Raw genomic sequence first — 11,936 nt, 5'->3', positions numbered from 1 at the left:
GTATTCAAAATTCTATAGAAATTCTATAGACATCAGCTTCATGTGCTGGAAGGTCTTTTCACTGTTCTATAGAGCTGGGAATTCTATAGAATATCCTATAGAAATTCTATAGACATTACATTATCTGATGAAAAGTCCATAGATTGTTCTATAGAACTGGGCATTCTATAGAATGTCTAACAGAAATTCTATAGACATTATCCTTTATCTGCTGAAAGGTCTATAGATTGTTCCATGGAATAAAATTCTATAAAATGGCAGCAGCGCTATCACCATAGCATTGATTAATCTCATTAAGTTGATTCACCAGACTTGAGCTTGTTTTTTGAACAATGCAGGATGTCTCCCTCAATTATGAAAATGTTAATTTTGTATCATTTAAAATTGTGAGGTGTCATTTCAAGGCGGACACTCAGAACTTAATTCGGCAGACTTTATTTTTAAAAGTATATTTATTCCAATAAATCAATTTATTTTTATTTTTAGAGTTTTTGAGTTATCTATAAGTAAAAAGTGTGAATATTTTCGTAACTTACTTTTTTATGTGATAAAATTAATTTTATTGGACTTCCAACATAAATTGATTTAGCAAAACTCAGTTCAAAGGTTTAAATCAGACCTAAAACGTCAGGACCCGCCCACGTACCTGCATGCAGCTGTGGAAGAACAAGCCCAGACACGTTTCTTCACGGAGCCCAATAGGAAAACACTTTACCGAACTCATGTAAGTAACAATTTATATTGTTAAAAGTCAGTATTTGCCAGGATTTAAATGTATACATTTTCAAAAGCATGGTTCAATGTTATATTTAGTTTACTACTTTTCCCGCCGTAACATTACAAACCCCCCCCCCCACCCCCCCCCCAAACACGATAGATAGAACTGCTCTCGTTTTGTTATAAAATAACAAAACTGTTTTAAGGCTGCAATCACAACCAAATTCATGTATAGTTGGTAATAATCGCGTTGTATCAATGTTTCTCATATCCGACACTAATAAGTGCGAATATGTTTCAAATCAACTTTTTTTTTAAAAATTATTTATTTTTCCCCTTCGCGCTTGCCGTAGTTGCAAAGCAGATTTCGCGGGCAGTTTGAGTTGGTGATGGCGGCCACAACGTCCATGTTGACTTCACTCGCTCTTTCTAAGCTGCCCAAGTCACGTCGGAGTTCATTGACGGTAACTTTGTTGGCTTAAACATCACATTTAGGTTTAGGGTCTTCTAGGCGCGATGCGAGACGTCACAAGCGGGCTAACGTTGAGCCAAACAGCAGCTTCGAGGCACGGGCGGAAATGGTGAGCTAGCAAAACTAGCCTAATTTATTATTATTATTATTATTATTATTATCATCCCTCCATTGTTTGTAACGTCAGGCTTGTGTGATCACACAGAGAAGGAGTTTGGCCCCCAGTCAGGTCGCCAAACGGAAGCAAGGGGAGGATGATCATCGAGACGAAATATAGTATATTAACCACGCGGTTCTCGAGAGAAGATGAATGGAGAAAATTGGGACAGTGATGAAGAAGTCCAAGTTCCATGGCCACTCAACAAAGCAGGAGGAAGGAAGCAGTCACAAACCAAATACGTGGCAAGAATTCTGAGATTTGGTGGTAATTAATAAACAGTTGAAAACTTTTCAATTCAATTCAGTAAAAAGTATACGTTTTACCAGAAGTACATATAAATATAGATATATTTAATATAGATATATTTAATGTACTTCTGATTTTACACCTTGAACTTTCGACTTTGTTTATGTAAAGTTAAATTTAATTAATATAATTTTTTTTCTTCCATGATTGATAGTAATTTCTCATCAGTGCAGCCCTGGTATACTGAATGTTTCAATCTGCAATGCTGAGGTGATTGTCATGATAGTACAGACTTAACCTTGACAATTTTTTAATATGGCTGTAAGCCTGTAAATAAGGGAAAGTAAGGTGAAATTTGTTTCTCGCTGAGGTGAATTTCTGAATCATCAGAACTGTAGGTATACCAAAGTAATTTAGTGATAACAATCTGCTGCTGAAATGTATGACTAACTGTACAGTTTAATTTAGCTTAATGTGGCACATATTTGTTTTTACACAGAAGACACACGTGAACTGACGCCATATTTGAAAGCCGCTCAGGATGGCAAGGATGTACCCCTTACTGGTGATTTGGAATATGGCAGAGGCAAGAGAAACAAACAGCCAAAGTCTTGGTCATCAGACAGTGAGAGCAAGGATGAAAGTGTTGAGGAGACTCTATCTGACAGACAGCAGGTACTTTTATTTCAGTGGTGTTGTCGCGATATGACCGAAATAGTGTTGAAAGCAACGTTAAACGTTAATTCACTCACTCACTATTTCAGTGGTGTTTCAACTGTGTGAGGTTTTGTAGGATTCAATCCCATACTTTTGAAGTACCTTGTCAGTTTTTCTTTATCATAAAAGTTAATCAAATCATGTTTCATTGTAGGCTTTAAAGTTATTGAATATTTTGATTCAATTCGACCAACTCAGACAGAATAATATTCAAGACAAATTGAGGTGTTGACAGACTTTCTGCATGTACTCGAAAATCTATCATTTCTGCAAACATATTTCTTCACTTCAATGGCATATAAAAGAACTGAACACGTTTTCTTGTTAATCTTGATTTTTCAGAAGAAAAAGAGGAAAGTAAGCCGTACAGCTGTGGGATATGATGCTCGGGCACAATTGAAGGCCCAACTTGCTGCTGTGAGTACATGAATAGAATAGAATAGGATTTTATTGGTTAATCAAAGCACCCTCTCGAGGCAAACAATCACAAGTGCCTAGCATTCATTTGAAATCGAGTACGTAAAAATTGCATCCCTGGCAACTGGTTTAAAACACAAGTTTATACTTTTACTTATATGAAAATAACACTACAAATACCTGATGAACAGTGCCTACTGTGTGAATGGCTTACTGCTACATGTACATGTAGCATATTCAAATTAATGTGCCTACAAGGTTGCTTATACATGTAAAACTTATATGGTGCTGTCAGGGCCGTATCCAGGACAAATTGCTTCCGGAAAACATATGAGCGCCCAAATTAATCATAATACAAATTATTTCATTTGATTTACTATTTTGACATTTTCAGCTGGGAAGAACTTCACCGAAAGATACATGTACAGAAATGGAATCCCTGAAGAAGGAAGTCCTCCAGTTGAGAGAGGAAAACAAATCCCTTCGAGATGCATTGAGGGTTGTTGAAGGTAGGTTTTCTTATTCTAGAAGTATGTTATTGTAATTATCATAGGTTGATGGAAAATATGCTTACATGTCGATGTATGAAATAACTTTCTTATTACTGTATTTTCATCTAACTTTGGCCTACGGGTATTGTCGTCATGTACGGCTGTCCATCCGTCACCGCAATATTTACAGAATCGTTTCATGTACGGAAACCAAACTTGTTACATCTATTTATCTTAGTGTAACAAGAAGCCTATCGAAAATGAGTCGTCTCGGACAATATTTTCCAGAGTTATGCCCCTTTTTTCCAATAAAAATCCATTTATGATTTGGGATAATTTCAGAACTGTTGCATATACAACATCCTAAGTTGTGATGTCCTCCCCTCTAAATAAGGGGAGGACATATGGTACTTGTTTGTTTGTCTGTCTGTCCGTCCGTTTTTGTGTGTTTCTCTTATATTAGCAAGAGTTACGTCCCTTCCTTCTTGATATTTTGTCTCAGCTGGATATCTGATTAATACTTGACCGACAAATATTAAATCTTCGCGTGGTCAGGATGAATTAATATATATGGTTATATATATTTTTCATCTTTGATTGCTTCCTTACCATGTTTCCCTTGACTTGAACAAGATTCCTATCAAAATACCCTTACATTATGATAGCTGGGGTTAGAGCCGAGCGGTTTGGATATCGCCAGCTTCATGTTATTAATGTATTTTTTTTTTATTGTGTCTGCATCACAATGTACTTTTTTCTATTAAAGGACTTCCTGGCCTGCTAATGAAGATGGACGACTTATCACGTCAGGCAACAATACTATCAGCTCGACGTCCTGCTGTCGCTCTGCCAGAGAGGAGCTGGCCAACAGCAGCTTGACAGGAAAAAAATCCAATGCTTTTAAGGATAAGCATGAGAAACCAAAACTGGATGACAAGAAAGTGTCTGCTATTATTGGTGAGTATAAGTTAAATCAATCTGATTAAAACCATATCCACATCAGGGAAGTGGATCTGACCCTTTTCCTATCTCCAAGTCGTTCCGTGATCGTTTGGCATGAAGTATAGATATCCATAGCTTCCAGTCTGCTTGGTCCATGAATTGACTGCGAGATGTTCGTTTTGACAGATTTATAGGCATGGGTGGTCACATTAGCTTTGATCTCGTCGGAAACCAACATCAAGTGACAAAGCAAAAACCGCAGCGCACGGATATCTACACCTTTTTCTCGTTTGATATCTTATATCGGCATTCTCCGCCTTACTATTTAACAACTAGCGTCGGGAATTTCCGTGAGTTCTGCTGCAAGTTGAGAAGTGAACGACTTTTAGATAGGGAATGTGTCAGATCCCCTTCCCGATGTGGATATGGTTTCAATCAGATTGAAGTTAAATATTTTTATTAGAATTCTATTAATGCACTTTCGTGATTGTTCGAACGCCATTGGGGACACCCATCAAGTACACAACAAGATTCACAAGAAAGTGAAATCCTGAAAATAATTTGAAAAATATTTCACACACTGAATGGATTTTCTATATAGCTAATGAATAGTGTACATGCACTGTCAGAATTTGATACAGATTTGTTGCAGTTCGTAAAGCCTGGCATGATTGCACCACATATGATTTTGTGTGCGTCAAGCAGTGCAAGTGCCTTACAGCATAGAAACGCGTGATATGCAATGTATGCAGTGTGTTGACTATCCATTGCATTGATTAAATGATAGACATCACTCTCTTTATCGAGCTGAAAAATGCCATAGTGTAACTCATTGCATGACAGCTAGTGTCTTGGTGTCTGCAGACACTAATTCTGGTATATTTTATTGATCTTTCAGATTTTGTGAAGAAGCTCCATCCCTCAAGTGAAGCAAATGTGATAAAGAAAATCATTGGAGTGAAACTGAACATTGCGCAGAAAATGGGAAAAAAAGAAGGCCTCAGAAACAAATTCTGCTGGACGTCTAGCCGTCTCTAACAGTCGGGGAAGCGCGGTGATCATGTTGATTTATGCTGCTGACATTTATTTATTACGTCAAGATTTGAGTTACATGTATATAATAAATACAAGTCAACATTCATTCAACTGCAATATTTGTCTTTCTCCATTGCCAGTGTTAGACCACAGATTTTGTAGAATGCCTGCCCAATCATTTCTACATCATTCTGAACCGTATTCCACAGAAAGCCATTCCATAGGAGCCTGTTCTATAGAACTACTCTTTAGAACTTTCTTCTATAGCACTATTCTTTAGAGGAGATCTATAGAACCATTCTTTAGAACCCTGTTCTATAGAACCATTCTTTAGAACCCTGTTCTATAGAACCATTCTTTAGAACCCTGTTCTATAGAACCATTCTTTAGAACCCTGTTCTATAGAACCATTCTTTAGAACCATGTTCTATAGAACCATTCTTTAGAATCCTGTTCTATAGAACTTCGGTCCTAAAGTTCATTAGAAATTCTATAGAACTTCGGTCCTAAAGTTCATTAGAAATTCTATAGAGATATTCTTTAGAAATTCTATAGAACATTTTTTGCAGGGTAGGTTGATTGGCAACACTAAAGGGACCCTAGTGTGTGATGTTGTCTGTCTATCTGTGTTGGCCCTGTGATGAGGTGGCGACTTGTCCAGGGTGCGCCCTGCCTTCCGCCCGACTGTAGCTGAGATAGGCTCCAGCGACACCGAAGGGAATAAGTGGTAGAAAATGGATGGATGGATGGATGGTTTTACAAGACAAAATGTCAAATAAATCTGAGCACTTGCTTATTTATACACTGTGTTGTACTGCACTGTTGATGATGAATAAAGCATTTAGAAAAAAATATGTATATTAAATATTTTTTTAAATATAATAGAATTCAGAAAAATATGCCTCAAAAATTGCACACGTCACGAAACTTTTACCATTTGTGTTTTAACTTCTTTTTCCACTCAGCAGCTAAGAAAAACGGTTACATGCCTTCAAAATAAAATGCAGACACAACATAAAAAACAAATGAGAGTTTGAACTCACCGTAACGCTGTAGATTGGTCAAGCTGGAGTGCGTTACCACGGTTATTAGCAATCCTCTCTAACAATTGTGTCTCAATGTCTTCAGCTATTTCCTCAATGCGCCGAGTCACGGTGTAGCCGACAGAGATATCTTCTTAACAGCCTCTCCTAGAAGTTGACTTTAGCGGCAGGAAGGATCACTTCTTCACCAATAGTGAATGGCTTTTTAGCCTTAGCAATATGAATAGCCACTAAGTACGATGCTCTCAGTGATTCTCATTTACTGATGTGGTGTCCCTCAGTCATTTCTTCCCTTTTTCATCTTCATCTTTTTTTCTTTCAAAATACTTGTCTTTTAATCCAGGGTGCTCGGTCTCTAAGTGGCCAAGCAGTTTTGAAGGCTTCATGGCCTCATTAGAAAGCTACTCGCCACATATTATGCAGAGTGCGGGGGAATCACCTGTTGCCATAAATCCATATTTCAAGTAGGACTTCTGCTATTGTCTGTTAAAAGCTTTCTTTTTGTTGGAAGTCGTAGGCTGTTCTTCTCTCTCTTCCCAAAGCCTTTTCCCCTTCACAAAGAAACTTTCCAAAGACGTCTGTTTTTTGCTCATTTTCCTAGCAGGGTTACATTTTGCCTCTCAAGTGACCAATATATAACCCAGAGAATCCGGTCATTTTTCAAAATAAAATACTAAAAAAAAAAAAAAAAAATCGTTTGGGCTCAGATAATAAATAAAACGGAAATAACTAATTATTTCTTGTGCGGCCCGTTAACAATCGATCCACGGACCGGTAGCGGGCCGCGGCCCGGTGGTTGGGGACCACTGGTCTACAGTACAGGCCAAAAGTTTGGACACAGCTTCTCCTGACTATTTACATTATAGATTGTCACATCAACACTATGAATGAACACATGAGGAGTTATGTACTTAACAAAAAAATAACTGAAAACATGTTTTATATTCTAGTTTCTTCAAAATAGCCACCATTTGCTCTGATTACTGTTTTGCCTACTCCTGGCATTCTCTCCATTAGCTAACTCCTTCAAGACTGTTGGAAAACCATTTCAGGTGACTACCTCTTGCAGCTCATGGAGAGAATGCCAAGAGTGTGCAAAGCATTAATCAGAGCAAGGGTGGCTATTTTGAAGAAACTAGAATATAAAACATGTCTTCAGTTATTTCACTTTTTTTTTGTGTTCATTCATAGTTTTGATGACAATATACAATGCAAATAGTCATGAAAATAAAGTTGAATGAGAAGGTGTGTCCAAATGTACTGATATGTCACACACTTGTATTGGAACTCCGAGCAAAGTACAAAGGTAGAGATGTCCAATAATAATAATAATAATAATAATACCTGAGATTTATATAGCACTTTTCTAAGTACTGTTGCGTTTGGACCAGTTGTTCCTCCCAGGGAATTCAAGTCACAAGTCGCTCCCAAGCTCTTTACGACACTTAAAGCTGAGCAGAAAAACCACCAGAGACAGAATAGGTATTTTGTAATATATTTGCAAAGCTTTGTAAATACATTGAGACCAGTCCAGCATAGAACATTCAATCGTGCCGCCAAGATGGTCTGCCCCCCTCCCATGAAAAACCCTCTCCCCTATCAAGTCTCTCTCCCTCCCACCCACACAGTCATGTCCCTCCAGCCAAAACACATGCCCATTGTCCTCCGCACCTGGACATAAGGCTAGATAAGAGAAAGGAGTATCTCTCTTTCTTACATTCCTCACTCAAGGTTTAGCACACAGTATTTTCAGACAACCAAAAGACCACAATTGGAAGAAAAACACTAGCTGTTTTGTAATATGATTATGAAATCAAAAGAAGTAACACTTAAATACGGATATATGTAAATATCTGCCTCCGACAGTACCCAAAGTCGCTTTACATGTAGAACCCATCATTTATTCACACCTGGTGGTGGTAAGCTACTTTCATAGCCACAACTGCCCTGGGGTAGACTGACGGAAGCGTGGCTGCAATTTGCGGCAACGGCCCCTCCGACCACCACCTATCATTCATCATTCAATTCAGCAGTGTGAGTGGCACCGGGGGCAAAGGGTGAAGTGTCCCGCCCAAAGACACAACGGCAGCGATTTTTGGATGGTAAGAGGCGGGGAGCAAACCTGCAACCCTCAGGTTTCTGGCACGGTTGCGCGACCCACTACACCATGCCGATATTATCGGCCAATAAATGCTTTAAAATGTAATATCGGAAATGATCGGTATTGCTTTTTTTTATTATCAGTATCGTTTTTTGTTTTTTTTATAATTATTATTTGTATTTTTTTATTTTTATTAAATCAACATAAAAAACACAAGATACACTTACAATTAGTGCACCAACCCAAAAAACCTCCCTCCCCCATTTACACTCATTCACACAAAGGGTTGTTTCTTTCTGTTATTAATATTCTGCTTCCTACATTATATATCAATATATATCAATACAGTCTGCAAGGGATACAGTCATGACTTGGTCCTTGGGTTTTGTTTTTCCGGAAGGCAACGGAAAGTTGGCTCGGGCAAGACGGGAATGTGAGTACATATTTTATTATAACAATAACAAAAGGAACAAACTAAAGGTGCGCACAATGGCGGAGAACAAACTATGAAACCAAAAAGACTATGGCACAAAGGCACTCAGAACACGAAACAAAACACTTACTGTGGCATGGGACTGTGAACATGGCTTGAGAGGATAAAGAGTGTGCAGAGCATGAATGTGATGTCGCCAGGCTGACCAACAGAAAAAGAAAAGCTTAAATAACACAGGCATGATTAACGAAAACAGGTGCGTGACTCAAAACGTGAAACAGGTGCGTGACGTGACAGGTGAAAACTAATGGGTTGCTATGGAAACAAAACAAGGGAGTGAACAACCAGAAACTAAAGAGTCCAATAACTAAACAAAACAAAACATGACTAAAACAAAACATGATTACACAGACATGACAGGATACAGTCCGTAAGCACACATGATTGTGCGTGCTGCTGGTCCACTAAAAGTACTAACCTTTAACAGTATTTTCATTAAATTACTAGTTTCTATGTAACTGTTTTTATATTGTTTTACTTTCTTTTTTATTCAAGAAAATTATTTTATTTTATTATTATTATTTTATTTTTATTTTTTTTATTTTTTCTTTATTTTTTTTGTGTGTCCTGTCCAGCTTCTCAGGCAAATCATATAGTTGATGTAGATGCCCATGTCGGCTGTTCAGATTTACTTTACAAAAGAGAAGTGTAGGATACTTCTCTTGTTGCCTTATTTGTATTTGACTTTATTAAATGTATTTATATTATCATTTAGTGCAGCCGGGCCGGAGCAGGAGGGGATAGAAAGAGAAAAAAAAAGAAGACAGAGGGGGAAATTGTGGGGACAAGAGGGGGATTAGACAGAGAGACAAAAACAACAACAGCAAACAACAACAACAACAACAACAATAGAGCAACATCAGCAAATATGACATGTACAAATATGATGGTAAAAGTAATAGCAAATAAGCAGTTAGCGAAAAATAAAAAATAATACAGAAATGACAATGAGCATTATTACACTACAAATGGATCAATACAAATACCAATAGAAATAGCGCTATTGATAATGAACAATACCAATAATTTACCTTTATTATCAACAATACAGTTGTTTAAATGCAACAATACATATACGTAATGATAACTTGAGATACGAAAGAATGCAGAAAAATGGAGGGGGAGAAAGAGAAGCAACCTACATTAACCTTGTAGATTGTTATAGTCACAATAGGTTAAGCTTTGTCAGTGTGCCATGTGTTACACCCAGTTTACCCTAGGGCAACAACGTTAATATATGTTTGATGAAACGTGATTATGTGCATGAGTGTAAGTATGCATATGTACTTGTATATGTACAGAATGTGTATATGTGTTTGTACAATGAATGTATATGTACAGAATGTGTATATGTGTTTGTACAGTGAATGTATATGTACAGTATGTGTATGTGTATGTTTGTATATTGAATGTGCGTGTGGATGTACGAACATTAGGTAGGTAAATATGTACTGTATTTGTGTATGTATGTGGGAGCGTAGGTACCTATGTACGTATGTGAGCATATGTGAATTTGCATGTACAATACATTCGACTCCCAGAGTGCGTGGGAGCCAGAGCACGGCCCCATCACCCCCGAGAGCCCAACCCACAAACAGGAGGCGTGGTGCCCAGGGAACCAGGGACCACCGCCCCCACGCAGCCAAGCCGGCCAGCGACAGGAACCCCAGAGCCCGACCCACCGTACCGCCCACAAGGGCCAGCAGCAGGCCGCAGACAGACGCACCCGGCAGAGGACAGGGCACGAGAAAAGCAGGGGACAGCCAGACCCCAAGCCAGCGAGAGACCACACCCCACACGGGCAGAAAGGCGAGACGCCCCGCCCAAGGGACCCAGAGACTCCCCGCAACCGGACGGGAAGACCGCCCCCGCCCCACCGGCAACCGGGCCCCCACGAGCCCACCCCCCCACCCCCGGAGAGCGCGGCGAGGCCAGCCCCCGGCCACCCCACCCAAACCGGCCGCCGCAGGACCACCCAGGCACAGGGCCACGGGAACCACCCACCCCACCCGCAGGGACCCCAACGATGGAGATGGAACAACCAGCAACCGCCCCGCCGAGCCCCCCCCCTGAGGGAGGGGAAAAATTAAAAAATAATATTAATAAAATATATTAAAAAATAAATAAATAAATTAATTAATTAATTAATTAATTAAAAAAAAAAGAATTAAAAGAAGATCACAGACATGCTGACAAACAAGGTCACTACCCCAGCAACTGGCCGACTCGCAGCACCTCGGAATACCTTGCAGCACAAAGCTACCACAATAGACGCAGGGACTAGGCCCAACAGGCCCCAACCAAGACGGGCACCCGGAAGGGATGGACAGCGGGACCCAGGAGCTCCAGACACGCAGTTCGGATGCAGTAGCCTGAGGCGTCGACCCCCGTCTGACAGGCAGGCCCAGAGCGTACCCCCAGAAATATACATACATACATACATACATATATACATACACATACACACATACATGTATACATACCCACACATACACATATATACATATACATACACATATGTACACATACACATATATAAACATACATACATACACACACATATACATACATATACACAGTTCGTCAGCCCCGACAGCCATCACGCGCGCGCGCTGCCACCAGTCACAACATCAGCCACACCCCTGCACCAGACCCAGCAGCCACGGGCGCCCACACCACAAACAAACGGCAGCAGAAACAGCAGCCGCAATAACCCCAGACAGCCAGCACCAGCCAATCAAATCAAAGTGATCAAAAAAAAACTGCGACCAGCAACCACACGCCACCAGGACCACGGAGACCAGCCGGCGCCAGCCCGCCAGTCAGCCCGAACGCCAACACGCAAACAAGAGACACCAACAACCCCCCCAACCAAAAGGCCCCCCACCCCAACCCAAACCCGCACAAACACACCACCGCCCAAACAACCGAGACACAGCATCCAGACCAGACATGGGGGCTGCGCCGCCACCACACCAAGTCACCAACAGAGACCCCACAGCGCAAGGTCGGGCCACACGGGCACGGACCCCACCCAACAGGAAGTGAGACCCGCGCGACGCCACACACAAATAAATAATAAGATAAAAAAAAAATAATGAT

The sequence above is a fragment of the Nerophis lumbriciformis genome, linkage group LG16 (genome assembly GCF_033978685.3).
Source record: "Nerophis lumbriciformis linkage group LG16, RoL_Nlum_v2.1, whole genome shotgun sequence".
Lineage (NCBI taxonomy): Eukaryota > Metazoa > Chordata > Actinopteri > Syngnathiformes > Syngnathidae > Nerophis > Nerophis lumbriciformis.
The sequence above is the reverse complement of the archived record's forward strand: the minus strand, read 5'-3'. Positions refer to the sequence as shown.